Source organism: Carica papaya, chromosome 5, assembly GCF_054855325.1.
Source record: "Carica papaya isolate Zhongbai chromosome 5, ASM5485532v1, whole genome shotgun sequence".
In the NCBI taxonomy this organism is placed as follows: domain Eukaryota; kingdom Viridiplantae; phylum Streptophyta; class Magnoliopsida; order Brassicales; family Caricaceae; genus Carica; species Carica papaya.
In genome coordinates, this window is record NC_142313.1 from 26,302,669 (window position 1) to 26,319,293 (window position 16,625).

General features: G+C 40.5%; 15 pseudogenes; all 15 read right to left on the minus strand.

Annotated features, from left to right (window-relative positions):
* Positions 1 to 7,368: 7,368 nt before the first annotated feature.
* LOC148256185 (5S ribosomal RNA) lies at positions 7,369 to 7,486 on the minus strand (annotated as a pseudogene).
* Positions 7,487 to 7,822: 336 nt separating this feature from the next.
* On the minus strand, positions 7,823 to 7,940 carry LOC148256186 (5S ribosomal RNA; annotated as a pseudogene).
* Positions 7,941 to 8,669: 729 nt separating this feature from the next.
* LOC148256187 (5S ribosomal RNA) lies at positions 8,670 to 8,788 on the minus strand (annotated as a pseudogene).
* Positions 8,789 to 9,970: 1,182 nt separating this feature from the next.
* LOC148256188 (5S ribosomal RNA) lies at positions 9,971 to 10,089 on the minus strand (annotated as a pseudogene).
* A 210-nt stretch (positions 10,090 to 10,299) lies between these two features.
* Positions 10,300 to 10,418, minus strand: LOC148256189 (5S ribosomal RNA; annotated as a pseudogene).
* Positions 10,419 to 10,949: 531 nt separating this feature from the next.
* On the minus strand, positions 10,950 to 11,068 carry LOC148256190 (5S ribosomal RNA; annotated as a pseudogene).
* Positions 11,069 to 11,593: 525 nt separating this feature from the next.
* Positions 11,594 to 11,712, minus strand: LOC148256191 (5S ribosomal RNA; annotated as a pseudogene).
* A 206-nt stretch (positions 11,713 to 11,918) lies between these two features.
* On the minus strand, positions 11,919 to 12,037 carry LOC148256192 (5S ribosomal RNA; annotated as a pseudogene).
* Positions 12,038 to 12,568: 531 nt separating this feature from the next.
* LOC148256193 (5S ribosomal RNA) lies at positions 12,569 to 12,687 on the minus strand (annotated as a pseudogene).
* A 1,768-nt stretch (positions 12,688 to 14,455) lies between these two features.
* On the minus strand, positions 14,456 to 14,574 carry LOC148256194 (5S ribosomal RNA; annotated as a pseudogene).
* A 204-nt stretch (positions 14,575 to 14,778) lies between these two features.
* On the minus strand, positions 14,779 to 14,897 carry LOC148256195 (5S ribosomal RNA; annotated as a pseudogene).
* Positions 14,898 to 15,102: 205 nt separating this feature from the next.
* LOC148256196 (5S ribosomal RNA) lies at positions 15,103 to 15,221 on the minus strand (annotated as a pseudogene).
* A 526-nt stretch (positions 15,222 to 15,747) lies between these two features.
* LOC148256197 (5S ribosomal RNA) lies at positions 15,748 to 15,866 on the minus strand (annotated as a pseudogene).
* Positions 15,867 to 16,072: 206 nt separating this feature from the next.
* LOC148256198 (5S ribosomal RNA) lies at positions 16,073 to 16,191 on the minus strand (annotated as a pseudogene).
* Positions 16,192 to 16,397: 206 nt separating this feature from the next.
* On the minus strand, positions 16,398 to 16,516 carry LOC148256199 (5S ribosomal RNA; annotated as a pseudogene).
* Between the last annotated feature and the right edge of the window lie 109 nt (positions 16,517 to 16,625).

Below are 16,625 nucleotides of genomic sequence, written 5' to 3' on the forward strand. Positions count from 1 at the left end.
TATCAAGGTAATAACTGTATATACATATCTATCTACAGTGTGGTAAAGAAATGTGAAGCAGGTAGACTTGGCTAACCATTATCATTAAATTGGCCTTCTAAAGATAAAAATTACGAAATTAAAAAATAGTTAGCAAAAAATATTCAAAGCAATTTCCATCTATCTCATTTTCCTTCATTCACTTTTCCTTTTGAGCTTCATTATTCCAATAGCACTAACCATCTTCATCCAGAATTTTGAATTCCTATAAAACTCATCTACTAAAAATTTAAAAAATACTATAAAACTATTTGAATTTTTAGAGGAGTTTTTAGATTAAAAAGACTAGAAGCTTGAGTTTTTGTTGTTTATAATTTAAAAATATATCTTGCAGTGCAATAAGCTTTTAACATTATCTCAAAAAAATTGTTTCTTACTATTAAAAAAAATGGTTAATAAGTTCTTGCATACAAAAATTAAATTTAAAAGTAAATTTTATTTAAAATTACTTATTTTATACTATAATGGCAGCCATAGAACTAATAAAATTAATGTATATAAGTATTTTATATAAATTAAGTAAAATACCCAATAAGGATAATAAATTAAGTCTCTAACAGCCATGAATTCTTTATTTAAGAAATCACATTTTAAAGAGCCGCAATTCTTTATTTACTTTAAATTGTTTATGATTCTTTATTTGAGTTCAATGATTTCATAAGTTATGGTATAAAATAAGACTTATGTTTTTCACAGTCTGCATAAAATAATCAGCCCTACATATTTATTCTCTTCTCACAATGTAATTGTTCTTCCATAATTAGTTAGTTCTCTTGATTAATGCAAAGAAGAAGTATCGTGAAAAGTTTTTTACCTTCTCTATGAATTTTACATTGTTATCGTTATCAACGTATAATTTTATATTATACTATACTTTTGAGTAGGATGTTAAAGGGTATCTCAAATTTTTCATTAACAATTAGATCATATTTCTAAGGTTAATTACTAACCAATCTTTATATAGTGGTATATAAATACTTGATTTAAAGTAGAGATATTGCATTAAAATAATTAATTACATTATTATAAAGTATAGTCGACGTTTTTTGTGTAATGTGGCTTTTTACCTTATCTGTGGTTATAAACTTATGTCGTTATATCAATAAAACTACCTTTTTTTACTTTTAAAAAAATAAATGACAAATAAATTTTTTGGCGCATGGATTAAAATTCAAAAGTTGATTTTAATATTGTTGGCGATCATATAATTAATCAAATCAATATTTTTAATTATTATATATATATATATTTAGTTAGATATCACATAAATATAATAAAAACGCGTCTCAAATAGAGATGAATTCTTCATTTAAGTTAAGAATTTCAAAAAATGAAACCACTTTCCAAATAGTCATGGATTCTTCATTTAAGTTCAAAGATGTTATAAGTTATAGTATTATAAAATCTATATTTTCCATGGTGGATATAAAATACACAACAGTATCTCATTTATCCTCCCATCACAATTTAATTATTCTTTAATTAAACTTAATCTTCTTGACTAGTGCAACAAAGAAGTATAGTGAAAAGTTGGCTTTCCAAAGTCTACATAACCTCTCAAGTTATTTATTATAGATTAAACTTAAGGGTACGTACTTAACCTCCACTCATTCGAAGGAAAAAAAAAAACAACTTTCTTTCCATTCTTCTTAATCTTCAGGCACAAATATAAAATCTACATGTTTGATGCTAATATTTTATACAGTCTAAATCTCAAGTCATAAGGTTTAAAGGAGGAAGCTTTGGAGAAGATCTGTACCAGACAAATTTTACAGGACCCAAAACCATGTTGCACTTGTTCGCACTCAGTAAGGCTTCACTTGTGCCATCCATACCAAAATCCTTTTCCATTAATTTTATCATAGATGTGTTTTTCTATGATGGTTTTCCTTATGATAAATAACTAACTATATTGATAAAATTAAAATTATTATTGTAGCTGAATGGCTTTAATTTCCTTCACACATCTCACTAGGAGCTTCGCTAGAAGAACAAACTTGATATATTTGTTCCTGATCAATGCAAGATTAAGTTTATCAAGATATCAAGGTACAAGTTTGATGAGCATGAAATAGAGCTGGTAAAAGTTTTTTTGAAAAAAGAATCAACTTGGTTGTTTAGTTCTTGTTACTCCTAAGAAAAAAGTTCTTAAAATTTATCATAATGTTGCATATTATTACTTTAAGCTTTTCTATTCCTCAAGAGCATCGAAACAAGCTCGAATATCTTTTTTTGAGTGCAGAATCTACTAAAAATAAATTTTTAATTAATCACTAAAATAATATTGTAATAGTGGTAAGAAGGGTCGAAACCACAACTTCTAAGAAGCTTTCGGTTCTAGGTTGTACTTCAGCATCGCTTATCATCCCAAGATGGATGGTCAATCAAAGCGTACGATCCAGACATTGGAAGACATGTTACATGCTTGCGTTCTCGACTTTGGTGATAATTGGTATGAGTATCTTCTTCTTTGTGAATTTGCTTATAATACCAGTCATCATTCCAATATCGTACGGCCCCATATGAATCTTTGTATGGAAGGCATTGTTGTTCTCCTACTTTCTAGAGTGAAGTCAGGAACTAGTGCCACTTAGGATCAGTCTTCATTCAGGAGACCATAGAGAAAGTCATAATCATCTGCAAGAATTTGGCAACTGCCTAAATTCACCAAAAGAGCTACACCGATAATTATAGGTGACCCTTGGAGTTTGCTGTAGGAGATCAAGTTTTCCTCAAAGTCTACCCCTACAAAGGCAAGATGCAATTAGAAAGAGAGGAAAGTTGAGCCCTCATTATGTGGGACCTTTTCTGATCATCAAGCGCATTGGACCTGTGGCATACCGCCTCACTCTATTCTGAAAGTTCGTGGGTTTGCATGATATCTTTCATGTCTCGATGCTTAAGAGGTACCACCCTGATCCTTCTCATGTTATTCCTCGCGATGAGGTGCAGGTACAGGCCAATATGACCTACAAGGAGGTTCCTGTAGAAATTGTTGGGTGGACTCATAAGGTCTTACTTAACAAGACAATTCCAATGGTGAAGGTATGATGGCAACATCATACCCAGATAGAAGCAACGTGGGAGTTGGAAGACAGAATGAGGAAAAAATATCCAAACTTATTCGAGACAAATTTGGGGACCAATTTTTTTAAGGTGGGAGGGATGTAACAACCTGCCCACACTGTGCAAAAATGATTTGGAAACTCTACTTATTCGGGCCTTTGGCCACTTTAAACTTACTTAATTTACACTGTTTAATATTTATCGTGATTCGTAACTTTGGTTGATTTTTATTTATTTAATTTTAGTTAAATTTTATTTTAAATGATTTTAATTTAACTAAATTAAATTGAAATTAAAAATTTAGTAAAAAATTAAAGAACGGCAAAACAGGAAAAAATTTTCCCATAAAAGGCTTGCACAGATAGGCCCTGTGCCTGGGGCCTGTGTGCAATAGGCTTGCATTCACGGCCAAATGTGCCAAGGCCTTACGCGTGGGGCTGGAGACCTATGCGTCTGTAGGCTAGCCTACAGTGCGCCGGCCAGAGCATTGTCACCTTGGGCAGTGCACCACCGCTGCCTTGGGCGGCGCACCACCACTGCTGGTAGAGGAGGCCCTCCTCCCTCGTTTTTCATGCTAAACATCTTCTTTTCCTCTCTTTTCACCAGATTTTTCCACTTGGTGCGGATCCAACAGTTCTAAAATTTTGTAAATTGCCCTCCCCCTTCCCTTCCTCTTCACACTTCTATTCTTCCATTGTACAAAGGTTTAGAGAGAGAGATAGAAAGATAGTAGTCTAGTGAGAGAAAAAGAGAAAGAAAGGAGAACGGTGAGGGAGAAAACATCAAGGTTTTGATAAGGAATTTAATATTTCTTTCGACGTCGTAAGGAATATTTTTAGATAACCTAATTTAATATGATTGTGATTTTTTTTATTTTGTATGTCTTTGTGTTCAGATGAGTTAAATTGTTCCATTTTTCAAGCATGCTATGTGAATTGCTGACACTTGATGAATTTGTATGTAATAAATATAATATGTAATCGGTAAAAGTAAAAAGCATAAAAGAAAAGGAAAACAGAGAAAAGTGGAATGAAGCCTATATGGTCCGAAGTGTATATGTATTGACATGCATATTGCATCAAGTGTCTCATTAGGTTTTTTATCTCTAAGGGGTATTTGTTTCCCTTGCACTTCGGGATATCTATTTCTCCCTCCCCTATCTCGTCTAGAAAGACATAAGAGGACCACTCCCAATGGTGACGACATGCCCTCTGATAAGAGTGGTGTTGCGCTATCTATAGAGATTAGTCGTGGTTAAGTAATATCATGACTATAGATATCTGTTAGTGCCACTATGGCTGGTACGATCATTGTCATAGATCGTACCATGATTTGGCCAATCGAAAATGAGCCTGAACAATTTTTTGTATCTATATCTGATCTGGTCATTCAACTTAGGTACTTGAAAATCTGTATCTGCCCTCAGAGATGGAAGTTATAACGACTTCATGAAGCATGACACAAAAATATGTACATTTCATGATTTATATGATTTTTCTCTATTATCTGGCATGATGTATGTTAGATTTTTTGTGCTAACGTATCCTTTTCTTAACAAATAAATAGTTTTATCATAATGTGAGATAAGTAAACGAGAAAGTTAAACGGTAAGATAAAATAATTAAATTTTAAAATCTTACGATGTTAATTTAAGAATACTTTCCTTACTGAGCATATGGAACTCACTATTTCCATGCCCCCCCAGATGAGGAAGAAGGTGAGGAACCGCAGGCATACCTACCCTTGGAAGTCTATGAGGATCCCGTGGTTCCACAAGTCTGAGTGCATGACTGTTCTCCCACTCTAACGAGTTCAATAGCATAGTGAAACTAGTGGCCCTTAATATTTGTGTTGTATTTTGCAGCTACTTCTGGCCTCAATATACGTATGTATTGGAACTCATATGTATTTGTAAGAAATTTGTAACGATTTTGTTCTGCAGCATAAATTTTATCCACTTGTTATTCTGAATCTGTATCTGACACCCATTTGCCTTAATTAGCACTTGGGATGCCACATGATATACTAATTTTTTAAGACTGAGACGATCTTTGACCATACACCATTCTTTGCTGTTGGCTTACTACGAATCTATTTAATAATTTTATATTTTATCTCTCAAAAAGAATTTAAGTATCTTATTTTTTTAGAACCCAAGAAATTTGAGTATTAGGAAATAATACTTGCATATGTTTAAAAGAAAGCTAATAACATATCACTCGTTTCTAATAAATTAGATTCTTTATTTCATTTAGGAATTTTAGTAAAATTCTCTTGAATAATATGATTATAGTAAATCAAAAAATAAATTGAAAAATACCTCAGATTTTTTTTAAATATACTTTATATGTACATTTTTTTGCAAATATAAATATACGTACTTAAACAAGATGTATAAGATGTAGCATTATTGTTAGAAAATTTTTAGGTAGAAAAAGAATATACATATATACACATATATATATCTTCTATTGTCTTTTAGTTCTTCTCTCATTAATTCTAAAGAGTTTTTTTCTCTCTTCTCCAAAACCCAAATTCCAAAAACATATTTTTAAGTCTAATCATCACCCATCATATAGCAGCAAGCATTTTTGGTGAGAGCTTTTAATGCATGGCCACCACTGAACCTGAACAACTGATGACTAGTTAGAGAGTCTTGTCATCCTCTGTTTCTAATTCTAATATCAAGCGAAATGCCAAGGCATCTCGACTCATGCCCAGATGAACAGGCCGCCTGCCACAACCCTATTTTCATTGTTCTACTATGTAAGATAATCGTAATGACATTCTTATCTCGTGATGGACTATGAATGAATGCATGAAAAATCTGGCACCACGACTCATGCCAGCGGACTATGGCTCCTATTGTGCATAACGTTTAACACCCCATTCGTAAAAAGACCGGCGCAACACGAAGACTTCCCAAAAGATCACCCATCCTAGTACTATCTCGCCAAAGCACGCTCAACTACGGAGTTCGATGGGACCCGGTGCATTAGTCCTAGTATGATCGCACCTCTTCTATTTTGTGCTACAAATACATATACCCCTTCTCCCTCCCTCCCCCCTGTTATTTGTTTCGTTATGCGCGAACACTGCACCTCTAATTATAGTTCTAATATAGAGTAAAATGCTCCGGCGCCTCGACTCACGCCCAGATGAACGGACTACCCCTGCACCTCATTTTTCCTTATTCTACTATGTAAGACGCTCGTAATGACACTCTTATCACGTGGCGAACTATAAATGAATGCACAAAAATTATTAAGAAAAATGATTTGGCGTTGCGACTCACTCCGAGGGACAATGGCTTTGATCGCACATAATGTTTAACATCCCGTCAGCAAAAACACGAGTGGAACATGAGAACTTTCCAAGAGGTCACCCATCCTAGTACTACTTCCGCCCAAGCACACTTAACTACGAAATTTGATGGGATCCAGTGCATTAGTATAGGTATGATCGAACCACTCCCATTCCACGCTGCAAGTACATATACCCCTTCCCCTTCCCTCCCCCCTCTTGTCATTTATTTCGTTGTGCGCACACACGACAGCTCTATTTTTAGTTCTAATATCAAGCGAAATACCCTGGCACCTCGACTCATGCCCAGATGAATGGATCGCCCGCCGTACCTCATTTTTCATTGTTATACTATGTAAGATACTCGTAATGACACTCTTATCACGTGGTGAACTATTAATGAATGCACGAAAAATATTAAGTAAAATTTTTAGGCCCCGCGACTCACACCGGCAGGCTGTGGCTCCGATCGCACTTAACGTTTAACACCCCGTCTACAAAAAGATGGGTTCAACACGAGGACTTTCCAGGAGGTCACCCATCCTAGAACTAATCTCGCCCAAGCACGCTTGACTACAGAGTTCTGATGGGATCCTGTGCATTAGTGTTTATATCATTGCAATTGCCCCATTCCCCACTTCAAATACATATAGCCCTTCTCCTTCCCTCCCCCCTCCCATCATTTATTTCGCTGTGTGGGCATACTGCATCTCTGCTTCTAGTTCTAATATAGAGTGAAATGCCATGTCGCTTCGACTCACGACAGAAGAACAGAGGCCCTCTGGGCCTCTTTTTTCGTTGTTCTACTATGTAAGACTCTTGTATTGAGACTCTTATCACGTGGTGGACTACAAATAAGTGCACGTAAAATATTAAGCAAAATGTTTCAATGTCGCTACTCATGCCGGTGGACTGTGGCTCCAATCGCGCGTAACATTTGATGCCCCATTTGCAAAAAGACGGGTGCAACAAGAGAACTTCCCATGAGGTCACCCATCCTAGTACTACTCTCGTCTAAGCACGCTTAACTGGGGAGTTCGATGGGATCTGGTGTATTAATGTTAGTATGATTGCACCCCTTCCATTCCGTGCTCAAAAAACATATACCTCTTCTCTTTCCCTCCCCCCACTCGTCATTTTTTTCGCTGTGCGTGCACATCACACCTCTGTTTATAGTTTTAATTTCAAGCAAAATGCCCTGACACCTCAACTCACGCCAGAAGAAAGGACTGCCCGCCGTACCTCATTTTTCTTTATTCTACTATGTAAGATATCGTAATGACACTCTTATCACGTGGTAGACTATAAATGAATGCACAAAAAAATAGTAAGAAAAATTTTCTAGCGACGCAACTCACGCCAGCGGATTGTGGCTCTGATCACATGTATCATTTTACGCCCCGTTTGCAAAAAGACAGTGCAACACGAGGACTTCTCAGGAGGTTACCGATCCTAGTACTACTCTCGCCCAAGCATGCTTAACTGCATAGTTCAATGGGATTTGGTGCATTAGTGCTGGTATGATCGCACCCCTTCCATTCCGCATTACGAATACATATACCCCTTCTCCTTTCCTCCCCTCTCCCGTTATTTTTTCGCTGTGCGCGCACACTGCATCTCTATTTCTAGTTCTAATATCAAGAAAAATGCCCAAGCGCCTCGACTTATGCCCAGATTAAAAGACCACCCGCCACACCTTTTTTTTCGTTGTTCTACTATGTAAGATGCTCGTAATGAGTCTCTTATCATGTGGTGGATTATAAATGAGTGCACAAAAAAAAGTAAGCAAAATGCCCCGACACGGCAACTCACGCTTGCAAATGAACCAGCGGACTATGGCTCTGGTCGCGTGTAACGTTTGGTGCCCTGTCTGCAAAAAGACGGGTGCAACACAAGCAGTTCCCAGGAGGTCACTCATCCTAGTACTACTTTCGCACAAACACGCTTAACTGCAGATTCTGATGGGATACGATGCATTAGTGCTAATATGATCCCACCCGTCTTATTCCTCACTTCAAATACATATACCTCTTCTCTTTCCCTCCCCCCTCCCATCATTTGTTTCGCTCTGTGTGGAGACCGCACCTCTACTTCTAGTTATAATATCAAGCAAAATACCACGTTGCCTCGATTCACGCCCAGATGAACGGACCGCCCGCCGCACCTCTGTTTTGCTTGTTCTATTATTTACGATGCTCGTAATGACACTCTTATCACGTGGTGGACTGTAAATGGATGCACGAATAATATTAAGAAAAAGACGGGTGCAACACGAGGACTTCCCAGGAGGTCACCCATCCTAGTACTACTCTCGTCCAAGAACACTTAACTGCAGAGTTCTGATAAGATCCGGTGCATTAATGCTGGTATGATCGCACCAGTTTCATTACACTCCTTCTCCTTCCCTCCCCTTCCCGTTATTTGTTTCCTTGTGCGTGCACACTGTATCTCTTCTACTCGTTCTAATATCAAGTAAAATGCCCCAGCAACATGACTTACATGTGTAAAGTCGAACGACCCATCTGTAAAAAAATTGGTGCAACATGAGGACTTCATAAGAGGTCACCCATTCAAGTACTACTACTGCCCAAGAACACTTAACTACGGAGTTCTAATGGGATTTGGTGCATTAGTGCTGGTATGATAGCATCTGTTTCATTCCGCGCTACAAATACAAACACTCCTTCTCCTTCCCTCCCCCATCCTATCATTTGTGTCCTTGTGCGTGCACACTACACCTCTCATTCTCGTTCTAATATCAAGTAAAATGCCGCAGCGCCGTGACTCACATTTACAAATAAACAAGTGGACTATAGTTCCAGTCGCGCGTAACGTCGAACGGGCCATCTGTAAAAAAATGGTTATAACACAAGGACTTCTCAGGAGGTCACCCATCCTAGTATTACTCTCGCCCAAGCACAGTTAACTACGGAGTTATAATGGGATCCGTTGCATTAGTGCTGGCATGATTGCACCTGTTTCATTCCGCGCTGCAAATACATACACTGCTTCTTTTTCCCTCCCCCCTCCTGTCATTTGTTTTCTTTTGCATGCACACTGCACCTCTCATTCTCGTTCTAATATCAAGTAAAATGCCTCGGCGCCGTGACTCACATTTGCGAATAAACCATCGGACCATAGTTCTAGTCGCGCGTAACGTTGAACGACCCATCTGCAAAAAAATTGGTGCAACATGAAAACTTCCTAGGAGGTCACCCATCCTAGTACTACTCTCCCCAAACACGCATAACTGCAGATTATGATGGGATATGATGTATTAGTGCTTGTATGATCCCACCCGTCCTATTCCTAACTTCAAATACATATACCCCTTCTCTTTCCCTCCCCCCTCCCATCATTTGTTTCGCGCTGTGTGGACACTGCACATCTATTTCTAGTTGTAATATCAAGCAAAATGTCCGATTGTCTCGACTCACGCCCAGATGAACGGATCGCCCACCGCACCTCTGTTTTGCCTGTTCTATCATTTGCGATGCTAGTAATGACACTCTTATCACGTGGTGGACTATAATCGGATGCACGAAAAATATTAAGAAAAAGACGGGTGCAACAAGAGGACTTCTCAAGAGGTCACCCATCCTAGTACTACTCTCGCCCAAGAACATTTAACTACGGATTTCTAATGGGATCCAGTATATTAATGCTGGCATGATCGCACCTGTTTCATTTTGCACTGCAAATACATACACTGCTTCTCTTTCCCTCCCCCCCCCCCCCCCGTCATTTGTTTCCTTGTGCGTGCACACTGCACCTCTCATTCTCGTTCTAATATCAAGTAAAATGCTCGGGGCCGTGACTCACATTTGCGAATAAACCAGCGGACTATAGTTCCAGTCGCGCGTAACGTCGAATGACCCATCTGCAAAAAAATTGGTGCAACACAAGGACTTCCCAGGAGGTCACCCATCCTCGTACTACTCTAGTCCAAACACATTTAACTGCAGAGTTCTAATAGGATCCGGTGCATTAGTGCTGGTACAATCGCACATGTTTTATTCCGCGCTGCAAATATATACACTTCTTCTCCATCCCTCCCCCCTCCCGTCATTTGTTTCCTTGTGCGTGCACACTACACCTCTCCTTCTCGTTCTAATAACAAGTAAAATGCCCCGGTGCCGTGACTCACATTTGCGAATAAACCAGCGGACAATAATTCCAGTCATGCGTAACGTCGAGCGCCCCATCTGAAAAAAAAATTAGTGCAACATGAGTACTTCCTAAGAGGTCAACTATGATAGTACTACTCTCGCCTAAACACACATAACTGCGGAGTTCTAATGGGATCTGGTGTATTAGTCCTATTATGAACGCACCTGTTTTATTCTGCGCTGCAAATACATACACTCCTTCTCCTTCCCTCTCCCCTCCCATCATTTATTTCCTTGTGCGTGCACACTGCACCTCTCATTCTCGTTCTAATAACAATTAAAATGCCCCGGCACTGTGATCACATTTGTGAATAAACCAGTGGACCATATTTCCAATCGCGCATTACGTCGAACGACCCATCTGAAAAAAGGTGAATGCAATACGAGGACTTCCCAAGAGGTCACCCATCTGAGTACTACTCTCGCCAAAGCACACTTAACCGCGAAGTTCTAATGGGATCCGGTGCATTAGTGCTGGTATGATCGCTCATGTTTCATTCTTCGCTGCAAATACCTACACTCTCTTTCCTTCCATCCCCTCTCCCGTCATTTGTTTCCTTGTGCGTGCACTCTGCATCTCTCTTTCTCATTTTAATAAAGTAAAATGCCCCGGCACCATGACTCATCTTTACCAATGAACCAGCGGATCATAGTTCCAGTCGCGTGTAACGTCGAACCACCTATCTGAAAAAAATGGGTGCAACATGAGCACTTCCCAGGATGTCACCCATCCTAGTACTACTCTCTTCCAAGCGCACATAACTACGAAGTTCTGATGGGATCCGGTGCATTAGTGCTGGTGTGATCGAACCTGTTTGATTTTGCACTGCAAATACATACACTCCTCCTTCCTTCCTCATTTCTATGATTGTTTTCCTTGTGCGTGCACACTGAACATCTTCTTCTCGTTCTAATATCAAGTGAAATGCCTCGGTGCCGTGACTCACATTTGCGAATAAACCAGCGGACCATAGTTCCAATCGCGCGTTACATCGAACAACCCATTTGAAAAAAGGTGAATGCAATACGAGAACTTCCGAGGAGGTCACCCATCTGAGTACTACTCTCACTAAAGCACACTTAACCGCGGAGTTCTAATGGGATCCAGTGCATTAGTGCTGGTATGATCGCACCTGTTTCATTTTGCGCTGCAAATACATACACTCCTTCTCATTCCCTCCCCCCTCCCGTCATTTGTTTCCTTATGGGTGCACACTGCACCTCTACTTCTCCTTCTAATATCAAGTAAAATGCCCCGGTACCGTGACTCACATTTGCGAATAAACCAGCAAACAATAGTTTCAGTCGCGCGTAACATCGAATGACCCATCTGTAAAAAAATGGGTGCAACACGAAGACTTCCCAGGAGGTAACCCATCCTAGTACTACTCTCGCCCAAGCGCACTTAAATTCAGAGTTCTAAAGAGATCCGGTGCATTAGTGCTGGTATGATCACACCTGTTTCATTACAGGCTGCAAATATATACACTCCTTCTCCTTCTCTCCCCCCTCCCATCATTTGTTTCCTTGTGCGTGCACACTGCACCTCTCCTTCTCGTTATAATATCAGGTAAAATGCATCGGCGCAGTGACTCTCATTTGCGAATAAACAAGCGACCCATAGTTTTATTCGCGCGTAATGTCGAACAACCCATCTGTAAAAAAATGGGTACAACACGAAGACTTCCCAGAAGGTCACCCATCCTAGTACAATTCTTGCCCAAGCAAACATAACTGCGGAGTTCTGATGGAATCCAGAGCATTAGTGCTGGTATGATCGCACATTTTTTATTTCACGGTGCAAATACATACACTCCTTCTCCTTCCCTCCCCCTTCCTGTCATTTGTTTCCTTGTGCGTGCACATGACACCTCTTCTTCTCGTTCTAATATCAAGTAAAATGCCCTGATGCCGTGACTCATATTTGCGAATAAACCAGCGGACCATAGTTCCAATCACGCGTAACATCGAACAACCCATCTGCAAAAAAATAGGTGCAATACGAGTGCTTCACTGGAGGTCATCCATCCTAGTACTGCTCTCGCCCAAGCACACTTAACTGCGAAGTTCTGATGGTATCTGGTACATTAATGCTGGTATGATCGCAGATCTTTCATTTCGCGCTGCAAATACATACACTCTTTCTCCATCCCTCCCCCCTCTCGTATTTGTTTCCTTGTGCATGCACACTACACCTCTCCTTCTCGTTTTAATATCAAGTAAAATCCCTGGCGTCGGACTTACATTTGCGAATCAACCAGCAAACCATAGTTCCATTCGCGCGTAATGTCTAACGACCCATCTGCAAAAAAATTGCTGCAAGACGCAGACTTCCCAAGAAGTCACCCATCCTAGCAGTACTCTCGCTCAAGCACACTTAACTGCGAAGTTCTGATGGGATCTGGTGCATTAGTGCTGGTATGATCGCACCTGATTGGTTTCGCACTGCAAATACATACACTCCTTCTCCTTCCCTACCCCCTCCCGTCATTTGTTTCCTTGTGCGTGCACACTGTACCTCTCTTTCTCGTTCTAATATCAAGAAAAATATCCCGGCGCAGTGACTCACATTTGCGAATAAACCAGGGGACCATAGTTCTAGTCGCGCATAACATCGAACGACCTATCTGCAAAAAAAATAGGTGCAACACGAGTACTTTCCAGGAGGTCACCCATCCTAGTACTACTCTCACCCAAACACACTTAAATGTGGAGTTCTGATGAGATTCGGTGTATTAGTCCTAGCATGATCGCACCTATTTTATTCTGCGCTGCAAATACATACTCTCATTCTCGTTCTAATATCAACTAAAATGCCCCGGCACTGTGACTCACATTTGCAAATAAACTAGTGGATCAAAGTTTTAGTCGCGCGTAACGTTGAACATCCCATCTGCAAGAAAATGGGTGCAACACGAGTACTTCCCAGGAGGTCACCAATGCTAGTACTACTCTCGCCTAAACACATATAACTTCGAAGTTCTTATTGGATATGGTGTATTAGTCCTAGTATGATCGCACCTATTTTATTCTGCGCTGCAAATACATACACTCCTTCTCATTCCCTTCCCCCCTCTCGTCATTTATTTCCTTGTGCGTGCACACCGCATCTCTCCATCTTGTTCTAATATCAAGTAAAATGCTACGGCGCCGTGACTCACATTTGCGAATAAACCAGCGGACCATAGTTCCAGTTGCACGTAACGTCGAACGACCCATCTATAAAAGAATGGGTGCAACACTAGTACTTCCCAAGAGGTCACCCATCGTAATACTACTCTCGCCCAAGCACACTTAACAGTGGAGTTTTGATGGGATCCGGTGAATTAGTGCTGGCATGATAGGACCTGTTTCATTCCGCACTGCAAATACATATACTCCTTCTCCTTCCCTCCCCCCTCCCATCATTTGTTTCCTTGTGCGTGCACACTACACCTCTGCTTCTCTTTCTAATATCAAGTAAAATACCCCGGTACCTTGACTCACATTTGCGAATAAACCAGCAGACTATAGTTCCAGTCGCACGTAAGGTTGAACGCCCCATCTGAAAAAAATAGGTGGAACATGAGTACTTCTCAAAAGGTCACCACTCCTAGTACTACACTCGCACAAACACATTTAACTGTGGAGTTCTAATGGGATCTAGTGAATTAGTGATGGTATAATGGCACCTATTTCATTCTGCGCTGCAAATACATACACTCCTTCTCCTTCCCTCCTCCCTCCTGTCATTTGTTTTCTTGTGCGTGCACACTGCACCTCTCATTCTTGTTCTAATATTAAGTAAAATGTCGCAGTGCGTGAATCACATTTTCGAATAAACCAGTGGACAAATGTTTCAGTCATGCGTAACGTTGAACGACTCATCTGCAAAATAATGGGTGCAACAGGAAGACTTCGCAGGCGGTCACCCATCCTAGTATTATTCTAGCCCAAGTATACTTAACTTCGGAGTTCTGATGGGATCTGGTGCATTAATAGTGGTATGATCGCACATGTTTCACTTCGAGCTACAAATACAAACACTCATTCTCCTTACCTCCCCCTTCCGTCCTTTGTTTCCTTGTGCGTGCGCACTGTATCTCTCCTTCTCGTTCTAATATCAAATAAAATGCCCAGCGCCGTGACTCACATTTACAAATAAACCAACAGATCATAGTTCTAGTCGCAGGTGACTTAGAACGAGCCATCTGCAAAAAATTAGGTGCAACAAGAGGACTTCCCAGGAGATCACCCCTCTTATTACTACTCTCGCCCAAGCACACTTAACTGCGGAGTTCTGATGGGATCCGGTGCATCAGTGCTGGTATGATCGCACCTGTTTCATTCTGTGCTGCAAATACATACACTCCTTCTCCCTCCCTCCCCCCTCCCGTCATTTGTTTCTATATGCGTACACACTGCACCTCCGCTTCTCGTTTAATATCAAGTAAAATGACCCGGCACCGTGACTTACATTTGCAAATAAACCAGTGGACAATAGTTCTAGTCGCACGTAACATTGAACGACCCATTTGCAAAAAAATTGGTGCAACACGAGGACTTCCTAGGAGGTCACCCATCCTAGTACTACTCTCGGCTAAACAAACTTAAATACGGAGTTCTGATGGGATCCGGTGCATTAGTGCTGGTATGATCGCACTTGTATCATTCCGCAATGAAAATATATACACTCGTCTTCCCTCCCCCCTCCCGTCATTTATTTCCTTGTGCGTGCACACTGCACCTCTCCTTCTTGTTCTAATATCAAGTAAAACTCCTCGGCATCGTGACTCATATTTGCGAATAAACCAGCAGATCATAGTTCAAGTCACGCATAACATTGAACGACCCATCTACAAAAAAATGGGTTCAACACAAGGACTTCCAAGGTGGTCATCACTCCTAGTACTACACTCGCCTAAGTACATTTAACTACGGAGTTCTGATGGGATCTGGTGAATTAGTGATGGTAAAATGGCACATGTTTCATTCTGCGCTACAAATACTTACACTCCTTCTCCTTCCCTCCCCCCTCCCGTAATTTGTTTCCTTGTGCGTGCACACTGCACCTCTTCTTTTCGTTCTAATATCAATTAAAATGCCCTGGCGCAATGACTAACATTTGCGTATAAACCAGCGGACCATAGTTCCAGTCGCAGCAACGTCGAACGACCTATCTGAAAAAAAATGGGTGCAAAACGAGGACTTCCCATGAGGTCACCCATCCGAGTACTACTCTCGCCCAAGCACACTTAACTGCAGAGTTCTGATGGGATCTGGTGCATTAGTACTGGTATGATCGCACATGTTTCATTTCGTTCTGCAAATAAATACACTCCTTCTCCTTCCCTCCCCCCTCTCGTCATTTGTTTCCATGTGCGTGCACACTGCACCTCTGCTTCTCATTCTAATATCAAGTAAAATACTCCGGTGCCGTGAGTCACATTTGCGAATAAACCAGCGAACCATAGTTCCAGTCATGCATAACGTCGAACGACCCATCTACAAAAAAATAGGTGCAACACGAGGATTTTCCAAGAGGTCACCCATCCTAGTACTACTCTTGCCCAGGCACACTTAACTACGTAGTTCTGATGGGATCCGGTGCATTAGTGCTGGTATGGTTGCACCTATTTGCTTTCGCGCTGCAAATACATACACTCCTTCTCCATCCCTCCCCACTCCCGTAATTTTTTTCCTTGTACGTGCACACTGTACCTCTCATTCTCGTTCTAATATCAATTAAAATGCTGCGGTGTTGTGACTCACATTTGTGAATAAACCAGCGAACCATAGTTCCAGTCGCACGTAACGTCAAACAACCCATCTTCCAAAAAATGGGTGCAACACGAGGACTTTCAAGGAGGTCACCCATCCTAGTGCTACTCTCGCCCAAACACATTTAACTGCAGAGTTCTGATGGGATCTGATGCATTAGTGATGGTATGATCGCATTTGTTTGCTTTCGTGCTGTAAATACATACACTCCTTCTACTTCCCTCCCCCCTCTGGTCAATTGTCTCCATGTGTGTGCACACAGCACCCCTCGTTCTAGTCTAATATCAA